Source organism: Apus apus, chromosome 3, assembly GCF_020740795.1.
Source record: "Apus apus isolate bApuApu2 chromosome 3, bApuApu2.pri.cur, whole genome shotgun sequence".
Classification (NCBI taxonomy): Eukaryota; Metazoa; Chordata; class Aves; order Apodiformes; family Apodidae; genus Apus; species Apus apus.
Window position 1 is genome coordinate 111,389,819 of NC_067284.1, and position 10,157 is coordinate 111,399,975.

Below are 10,157 nucleotides of genomic sequence, written 5' to 3' on the forward strand. Positions count from 1 at the left end.
CCGGGCCAATCGCGGCGGCGGCGGGAGGCGGTGGAGCCCGGCCCGGCCCGCCCCGAGAGCCGCGCCGACACGCCCCCGCGGCCGCCCCCGCGGGAGCCGGCCCGGGCCGCGGCCCCGACGCCGGTCGTGGTCACCGGGAGCGTCCGGGCCCCGCTCGGGTGGCAGCGCGGAGCTGCGGGTTCCCCTCCCGCGGGTGCGGAGCCTCCGCCCCGCGTCCCCGGGGCGCTGAGCGGCGGTGCCGAGCGCTCCCCCTCGGTACGGGGCGAGGGCGTGCAGCGGGGAGAGGATGTTTCCGAAAAGGTCAGCGCTCTCCCGGCTGCCTTCCAAAGTAGCGTTGTGCTTGCAAAGAAATATTACCCCGCTTTGTTAAATCATCTCTCCCCGGGGGCGTGATCCAAAGCCCCTTGAAGTCCTCAGGAGTCTTTGAATAGGTTGGTACGATTCTCTCCCGACACCGCTTTTTCTTTCTTTATTTTTGTCTTTGTTAATACCCATCGTGCTTGGAGTCACTACAGACATTACGCGTGGAAATCTGCATCTGTCTCTCTATTCTGTATAATCTTGTATCAGTGCGTGCTGCTTTGTAGAGATCTTTTTGATGTGCACACAAGCTGCATATGTTGTAGTTTTAAACATAGAACACTTTGTCTTTTTTATTTCCTGTAAGAGTAAAAAAAAAACAAAAAAAAAACAACAAAAAAAAAACCCAGCTTAATCAAATTCTTTTCTCCTTACTTTGCCAGTTAAAAATGCATCGTGGGGGAAACGATGCTCTAACGTGTTGAAAGTGAGGCAGTTGTGCCAAATGACAGCTGAGCGAGGCGAAGGGAAGGGAGGCAGGCACAGAACCAGCAGGAATAGGCAAATGCACGGTTTTGTATGAAAAAGGAACACAGGTTGCCCGACGCTTGGGAGGAATCAGGATGCAGTGTTCAAAGGGTGATTTCATTCTCTCTCTTCCCGGCCTTGCAACCAAATGAAAACACCTTATTGCTGTGGACTCCAAACGTTTCTGAAACCCAAGCATCGTCATTAATATTAGAATGCTTTTAGCAGAATATGGCTTCACTCTGAACCAGGAAGGCTTCTTTTTGGCTTTCCTATTGCCGTGGATTAACGTGGAAACCTCCAGTCCTGTGCATCGCACTGAAGTGTGAGGGTCAGAAGTTCACAGCAGTTCAGATCTGAATTATTTAGCAAGAACACACACACACACACACACACACACACACACACTCACACACACACACACACACACACACACACACACACACACACACACACACACACACACACACGACAACACTCTTCTGATTTGCATGCAGATTTTATTTCCCCCCCTCCCCTTAGTTTTCTCCCTTCCAAACACAAGAGCCCTGTTTGCTTTTATTTGCCCTGGTGCAGTGTTATTTGCCCAGCATATCTAGTTGACCCAGAATTCGATGAAACCAATGAGGAGAAGTCTCAGTGGGACTGTTGACCTAACAAGGAGCATGTCAGTCTCCCGGTGGCATTTGAATGTTCTCACAGCGAATGCTTCGAGACAGGAGAGAGCATAAAGCAGAGATTCTTTGGAATCCTTAATTAGACACAGTGATTTTGGAGTACTGGTTTCTGCTGCTATCCTCTGGTGCCAAGTACTTTGTTTTGTGACCTTGGGGTTAAGGATACCAACCAGCCCTGTTTATTTTTAATAAAATCCTACAGTTATATGAGACAGTTCTAGGTTTTATTTATTTTCAGTGTCAGTGCTTCCATCTTATCTGCCTCACAGGTTTATAGTAAGGATTTAGCTAATATTTGGACAGCACTTTTTAAGCTATGAAGTTCTATAGGTCTATTATACTGACCATTTTCTGCATTTTTCGTTTTAGGAAGGTACTTTCATACTCTTTCACTTCAGGAAGATAGAGTGCAAATCTTGACCCTAGTTTTCCCTTCAAATTTTGTTAAATACCTGATTTACAAATGCTGACATAGGGTCAAATTCTGATTTCACCGACAGGTAATGAATTTCAAAGCATTTCTATACCCTCAGTAACTTTATTCCAGATCTAAATCAGTTTAACTCAGAATTTGAGCCACAATTTCATATTCATGAAGAATAAGCATGTGATTACATCAAATACAGTATTCTACATTAATTTTCTTCCTTCAATTTTCTTATTTTAGTAACTTCAATATTTTAAGAAGAAACTGGTTCATTTTATTATTATTTTTATTTCCTTTATTTTTTTTTCCTAGTCTGTTTCTGAGAGAAAGGCATCTACAGGTGGGCTTTGTAGAGAGGAGCAAGTGTCTGAAAAATACTTTGAGGACATCCTGCTCATGGTTCAGTGGAGTCACAGTGTGCAACAAGTTGTTTAAAAATTAATGATAATACCTGGGCCTGGAGGAATTCCTCTGTGCTTGGCACGCTATTCCTGTCACTGGGAACAGTGCACTGCCACTCACATCCTTTCTCAGCATTCAGGAAACCCTGTCCTCTCATTTAGCACATGTTTTTAGGCAGGCAAACCTATGTCTAAGGAATAGCACTGATAATTAGAATCCTTAAAGTGCTAATGAAACTAAAGGTGTATTTACAGAAAACCAAATATTCTGTGATGTGGGTTTTATTTGGATGGATGGGTTTGTGGGGTTTTTTTTAATAGAATCTGTTACAGGGTTGTACTTCACAGGCTGAGGATTGCTTGTGAGAATCCTGGTTTTGGATTAGCCAGCTGATAGCCAGCAAGATTTTGGTGGCTGGTAAAGCTTGCTCCACTGAAATAAAAGATTTCCTCTTTTAGCAACAGATCATTATGTTACAAGGTATGTATTAGAATGAGAATAAAGCAACTTTCCCTGTCTTTGCTGATCATATCAAAACTTATGGCATCTTGAATTGTCAGAGCATCAAGTCCATCTTCTGATAAAGTATTAGAAGACACAGAGATCTATTCATCTTCTTGGAGATTTCATTTTAGTCTGTAAAATGCTTGATGGCAAAGGCATTAGATTAGCTGTGGGCTTATTGCAGGGACCAACATGGTAATCGGGTACCAGGATTTTGTAAAGGGTTCCCACAAAAAAAACTCCCACTTACTTTAGGGTAAACTTTCTCTCCCATATTTGGATGAGCTTTAGGGAGTGGAACTTTTATTTATTTGAAGGCATTTAAAATTAATTCTTAAATTTTTTACTAAAAATGTATTACTTTCTGATGCAGATGGAGCCATTTCAAAGGTAATTAAATAAAGTCTCCAAAACTGTTGTGAGATTTTTCTAAACCAGAACCAAAGAGGAATGTTTTCTACCCTAAACTTTAACAGCAAGGTTTGTCTCCTTTCAGCTAGAGGAGACCTCCTTAATGACAAGTTTATAGTTTGGATACTGATGTCAATGGTTTAATTTTCTGCTGCCTGAAAATGGTAATAATGGAGATGGTATCATAGCCAGAAAAAAAAAAAATGGTAATAGAAAATGTGTAGATTTCTGAAAGGGTTCAGAAAAAGTCAGTAGGGATCAGGAAGATTTCTCAGTTGTTTTTCAATGATTTATTTTTATTTATTTGAAGTATAAAGCCTGTTCACTGGTACTTTTAGCATTCATTTGTCTATTTGTTACAATTACCCTTAGCGTTTAGAAGAAAGATAATCCCCAAGGGAAGCAGGAAGCAACATTTAAAGTAATTTTTAGCTGTGCAGCTTGAGTTAATTGCCAAAATATAAATTTAAGATGGCTTAAAGCTGCTAACAACCACAAACCTGTGAAAATTTAGAGAAAAACATCATTGACTTCTCTGTGCACACCACGTTTAATCAACACCTCCTTCCCTGAGCAAATATTCTCTCTTCTGCCAAGAGTCCAAAGCTGGTGTCAGGGGTGGGAAGGCAGAGCCAGCAGGTAGAAAGTCCTGTCGCTGGGAGATGGTTAGAAAGGGATCCTCTGCTTCATGCATCCCAAACCACACACACTTCCACATCCTTTATATAGTAGTCAACAAGGCAGGAAGCTATTCTGTGAAATAAATCAATCATCAGACAAGAACAGGAGTGTTGGGTTGATAACCTGTAGAGGGAGTAAAATTATTTTACCAAGAGATGAGGAAGATATTAATCTTGTGAATATTGGACTATTCTTTCCATATTTTTTCACAAGAGGATTATATTATAACTCCCAGACTTTACATATCTTTGAGCTTCTCAGGCGTTTAGCTTTTTAATCTGATCAGAAACTGTTTGCAGATGCATGGATGGCTCTGTGGGCAAAGATTGTGGAGTCGCTTGCTTGGAACTGGCAAAATAAAGATTTTTGTCATTTTAGGTGTGTGAGACGAAACTTCCTTGTTCCTGACTTGTCAAGGGAATGAGAAGAGTCTGATCCTCTAACAGCAAGCCGTATATTGAGTTGATTTCTCTTTGCTATGACAGAACCATTTCCTAAAACTTTCCCCAGAAGACAGAAGTGGGTTCTGCTGAAGTTGTGATTTTGATTTCTTAGTGGGCAGTAATAAAAGTAAGATCTAGTTCACGTTATTGGCAGCACCTGGAGTTCTGTCTTGAACTATGTGAAAATCTTGAACACTTGGGAAACAGCAGAAAAGTCAGGCTTTTCTTGGGACTTTGTGAGAGTTTATGAAGTTTTTGTTTGACAACTTTATTTCTAAGTTGTCTGTCGTCCCTTTCAATGAGACAGAGAGACATTTTCATTGCCACTGAGGTTACCCCAGTTGCTTCAAGTTTTGTCACAATAACTCCACTATACTGGCTTATGACGAGGGGGCGTAGGAGTAATTGTACTTTCAGGGTGATTTTAGAGGGAGTTGTGTTGTTTGATTTGTTTGTCTTGAACAGTAACAATATGTTTCCACCTATTCCTCATAATTATACAGGAAAAAGTAAAATACATGCCATTTTGAACTGAATGTCTCTATTCAATTGGTTTGACTCCTATTTTGTGCCATCTGTGGCATAACTAGAACAGAGAGTGAGAACAAAAAAATATAAATGACTCAGTCACATTTCCTTTAGGAGACACATCATGCTCCTCATTCTTGTCAAATAACTCATTTGAACTCTGAGTGAAACAGTGTGGTGACACTCTGGTCATGGAGAGGACATGCTGCCATTCTGTCATTTAATAGACCCAAATTTATACTATAATATTTTGGTTAAGCAGCTACACATTATTTTTCTGTATGTTTAGATGGCCTCCAAAACAATCTTAGCACAATGCTGGGATGTAATTCAGATTAATTACATGTTGAATTTTCCTGTAAATGTTAAGTACCTTGCAAGCCAGAATGTGGGAAGAATGAGAGGCTAGTTCACAGAGTGGAAACTGGGACAAGTAGGTGCCACTGAAGCCCCCAGATGACATAGATGCCACCTGAATTATTTGCCACGGACTCTACGGGGAACCATATCTAGGTTCTGGAGTGAGATAGAGACAGTGATACATCCCACAATCTTTGCTTTGCTTCTGTCCAGACTCACCAGAGCAGGTCACTTCAGACCCATAGAAGCCTTGATAGAAGGAGGTCAGTGATACTTGGGGCTTCCCTAGGAATGGATCTGAGATACAACCAGGCGTGCCAGCAAAACTTGGAGCCTGGCTGCACTCTGAGGTCCGCCAAACCTGTAGTCATCTGTTTTGGGGTGGTTTACCTCAAAGTTTACCTATGAGGTAGGTCCTTCAGGCATACAGACCAGCCCTCTAGCATCTTGTAGGTGTTAGAGAGTTCATCATCACCACACCCTGTGAAGGGGGTGGCATCATTGGTCTGAGTGTAACAAAAAGTTTTCCTCCTGTCTACTTGATGCCTGGTAAAAGTCAGGTGGAAAATGGCAGTGGTGTTCCCAGCTTTGATTTAGTTAATGCTTCACACAGACTCTGAATGTTGTATAAAACTCTTTTTCAGTGGATTCCTCTAGGAATCAAGTTTTGACTAAAGGCCAAATGTTTTTTATTATTGATCAGAAAATGTCTAGAGAATCAGGTTTACAGATGGCAAAGGTTAACAGTAAAGAAATGGAAGAATAAGTGCTAAAGGGGTAAATTATTATTGCTGAATGACCCAAATTGCGTAAGGAAGAGGTAAAAATAATTTTTAAAAGGTATGAATAGTAGCTAGGTACAAGACAATGTAATAAAGAACAAAGACAAGATGCTACATAGGGCAGGAGAGTCTCTTTTGGAAAGGAAGGACTTTGAGAAAGATTTAGGATTCACTTTGGATAAACACCTCAAAATGAAATCTCACTGTAACTCTGTGTCTACAAGGCCAATGCAATCCTGAGATGTAAAAAAGGGCAGTATCAAGCAGATAAGAGGATTTGATGCTGCCTTCGTGCACAACAGTGGTAAGGCTGCTGTTCAGAACTGTGTTCAGTTTTGGTGTTTGCAGTTCAAAAGCGATGTGGGAAATACCAGGGTAAGTTCAAAGGAAAGGTATGAAAAAGGATTCAGAAAACAAGCGTGACAACATGAGGCATAAGCAGCTCAACTTATTTAGCTCATCAGGGAAGAAGCTGAGAAGTGTATTGGTCACTGCAGGTAGGTACTGACCCATGGAAAAATATCCAAGACTGAGTAGCCACTTTATCTACCTGACAAAGGCATTACAGGACCCAGTGGCTGCAAGATTAAGTTAGACAAACCCTTAAAAGAAAACACGATTTCCTATCCTACAGAGCCTTAAATAATAAAACTGTTTGTCCTATAAAAGCTGTCACAAGTAGGGATGTTGAAGAGGATGTTAAATATGTATTTTTAAATGCACGCTTTTATCAGCTTTGTGGAAAAATCTGTACATCTTTCTGTGCATGTGTGAGTGGGAGCTTTGTCAGGAGATTGGTGGCAGTTCCTTGTCTCACAGTCTGAGAACCTGTTATTCCTCCTGTTAGTCCCTCGTGAGGCTCTGGGGACCAGCACTGCCAGTGTTGCTCTCAGCATCCTCATAACAGTTGCAGTTTCAAAAGAGAATAATTATTATCAAATAATCATTCTCTTGTTTCGTGGCTTCAGTGAGGTCTTGCAGACTGTCAGGAAGGATTTATTATTTCTTTTGGATTAAATTGGCCACATAGATCTTGGTTATTTGAGAGTTGTTTCATTTTTCTGCATTCCCTGGAGCATCAGGGATGAAAGAGTGGCTGGAGATGAGGCCTTGGATGCCCTTTTGCCAGTGTTCTGCACTGGTGCAAACACCCCTCACCCCAGTCATAGGTGCCTGGGTGCTGTGTTTTGCTATCATATTTATGACCACACTAATTCCAATATTTAAATTGATCAAGACTTTTTCTTCTTGGCAGGGATCTTGCAGGTTACACAGCTTCTCCTGAACAATGTGCACACTGGGATCATCTAGATGTTTCTGATTTAGTCCATTTGCAGGTTTTTTTTTGCTGAGGTCTTGGACAGGTTAGTTTTCTTCTATATATAAGTCTACTCTCCCAAGGACTAAACTATTGTGATTTTTTTTTTTTTTTTTAATTTAAAATAGGAATAAAACATGTTGCTTTGAGATATATCAGAGATGAGGCTCTCAGCTCTGTTTTTAAATTCTTTGAAACTTTTTGTAAATGTTTTGTATAATCAATAAGGACATGATTAACAATATAGCATGATGAATATTTTGCACAAAATTTTGGCATCTGGAAATTCAGAGGCTTTTGTATCCAAAAGGAGTGATGCAATGATCTACCTGCATTCTTCCAGTGAACACTGTAGCACTTACCCTGGTAATTGTTGGTTGGAACATAAATCTTACAGATGAGCTGATGAGAATGTTTACAAAGTTTACACACCCAAGTCTCAATTATCTTACAGTATTTCCTGGAAAATCTATTGCATTCCTTTCTCTGTTATTTAAAGTAATAATTAGCCAGGTTGATTTTCATAAAGTTCTCTAGGATTAATCACAGCCCTGTGAGCATAGAGTAAAATCCTGGCACTGGCCAGGCTGTGTAAGGGTTTGGTTATGAATAACCCTATTCAGTTTTATCCCTTGTGCAGGGCACGGGTTAGTAAGTGACACATACACAGCTACACACATATAAATAGTGGGAATGGTGGCAAAGATGTAGAATTCCTCAATATTTAGGAGAGAAAAACATTAGTGAGAGGTTTGTTTTTTTCCTGCCTGTCCCTCTTGAAGCTTTGTTTCATGGTAGCCAGAGGGAGAAAAAACACATTATATGAGTAAATTGGGTGGAGAATGTAGCCGGGGCCCCAGTAAACACTAAGAATGAAAACCCATATGAGTGTGTATTCAAGCAAGTATGAGCAAAGATGGTGCTTTCTGCAAGCACTCTCTTGGAGGAAAATGCTGTTCTGTAACTAAATAACTGGGAAGAAGTCGGGGTTTGGCTGAACTGCCTTCTGTTTAGATTTTCACTCAAGGATCCCTGGTTTTCCCCCTTTTGCTCCCCTTCCTCTCTGCCCCAGCATCATTTGTGTGGTGGTACCTGATACTCTGAATAACTCAGCTGAAATCTGAGATCCCTGATGACCAACACCAATTTTCAAATGATTAGACTCAGCCTGTATGATTTTGGAGTGATGGAGTTGGGATATTTAAAATTCTGTCCTGTCAAGAAATGATTAGGACATTAATTTGGGCCGTATTAGTACATCTCCCCTGTGCTAATGGGAGGATAGACCCCCTTTCATGTTTAATCTAAAGAGGGATTGATGACTGGTGAGTTTGTCTCACATAGGGATGTCTGCCACTGAAATAAATGATGAGCTCAGTGAGTGAAACTGTTCGGGCTACACTCTCTACATGTGGATTCCTTCTGTGCCGAAGGCAATGAAAGCCCTTAGGTGGCAGCTCTGTAGATTTTTCTCATTGTGGGCGAAAATGAGGATTTATTTTTTATTATTTGTTAGCCCAAGGCTTCTTTCTTGAAGTTGCTACCGGTTGCTGATGCTGATTTCACATTTCATAAACAGCCAAGTCGTGTTCAAGAAGCAGAAAACTGACCTCAGAGATGACATAACCACCAGAGGCAGAGGAAAGCGGCAGCACCGCCACTGCCTGATGGGGAAGGAAAAGGGCACCTTTCCTCAGAGTTTGCCAGCAACTTTTACTTGATGTGTTGAGTTCAGTACTTCGGAGGTAGAAAAACTACAGTAAAGTTCCTTTGAATAACAACAGACTAGAAAAGCCGCCTAATGGATTGGTTGTTGGTTGTTTTTTTTTCACTCTGTTACTTTTAACCCAGCACTGCAAAATTCTTCCTACCTGTAACGAGTCATTTAATTTGGAAAGGCAAATAAGAGCTCATTAGCTGATTTCACTGCTACAAAGGAAGTGAGCAGGTTTTATGCCTTGGGACAGACTTTTACAACCATTTTGAAATGGCACAATACAATGCATAAATCCTCAAGCCTTTTCAGAGAGGAAGAGAATGCCCTCCCTCCTTTGCTTGGCTGCTTTTTTTCATCATAAACCCCTTTGCATTTCAGTATTTGGGAGGCTGATGTATTCCAGGGGTCCACACAAATAAGTTAAGCATGTGAGTGTTCCCAAAAACTACTAGTACTATCTGTTGTGTTTTCCATTACATTTTCTGGGTGTTTTGGCTGGAGAGAATCTATCTGAGAGCTCTGCATTATAGTCTCAAAGACAAAGCGATAATATTTTTGCAAAATATGTTTTTTTGTGTCTTGTGCTACTCCTGGATATTTTGGGACATTTTAAGTTTCCTTTTATCTAAAAAAGGTGGTTTGTTACTAGTCTCACTGTTTCAGAGAGTGTTTAATCGATGGGACTTTGAGCAACCTGGCCTAGTGGGAGGCATCCTTCCCCAGGGCAGAGGGGCTGGAACTGGATGATCTTTAAGGTGCCTGCCAACTCAAACAAGTCTATCATTCTATAATACAGAACTGTATTTTTAATTATCTAACAATATGTGATTTTTTATGAGGACTTTGCCATTTATGTTACTTACCTTAATGATTTTCAGAAATAATCTCAATGATTTTTGTGAGCACCCACCTTAATTACTTGCAATTAGTGCGTATGGATGTCAAACCCAGGCAGAAAACCCTCCACATCAATTGTGAAACCACAGTTCAGGGTTTTTAGTATTTTACAGCATTTATTTATTATGGCTAAAAACCTTCAGTGCTCAAGGGGCAGATCTGTAAGGTATTCAGAGGTTCAG

General features: G+C 40.8%; 1 long non-coding RNA gene across 1 annotated transcript; it reads left to right on the forward strand.

Annotated features, from left to right (window-relative positions):
* The first annotated feature begins 147 nt into the window (after positions 1 to 147).
* On the forward strand, positions 148 to 4,526 carry LOC127382965 (uncharacterized). Its single transcript, XR_007889078.1, has 2 exons — positions 148 to 431; positions 4,309 to 4,526. It is a non-coding gene; the product is annotated as an uncharacterized LOC127382965 (long non-coding RNA).
* Positions 4,527 to 10,157: the final 5,631 nt, after the last annotated feature.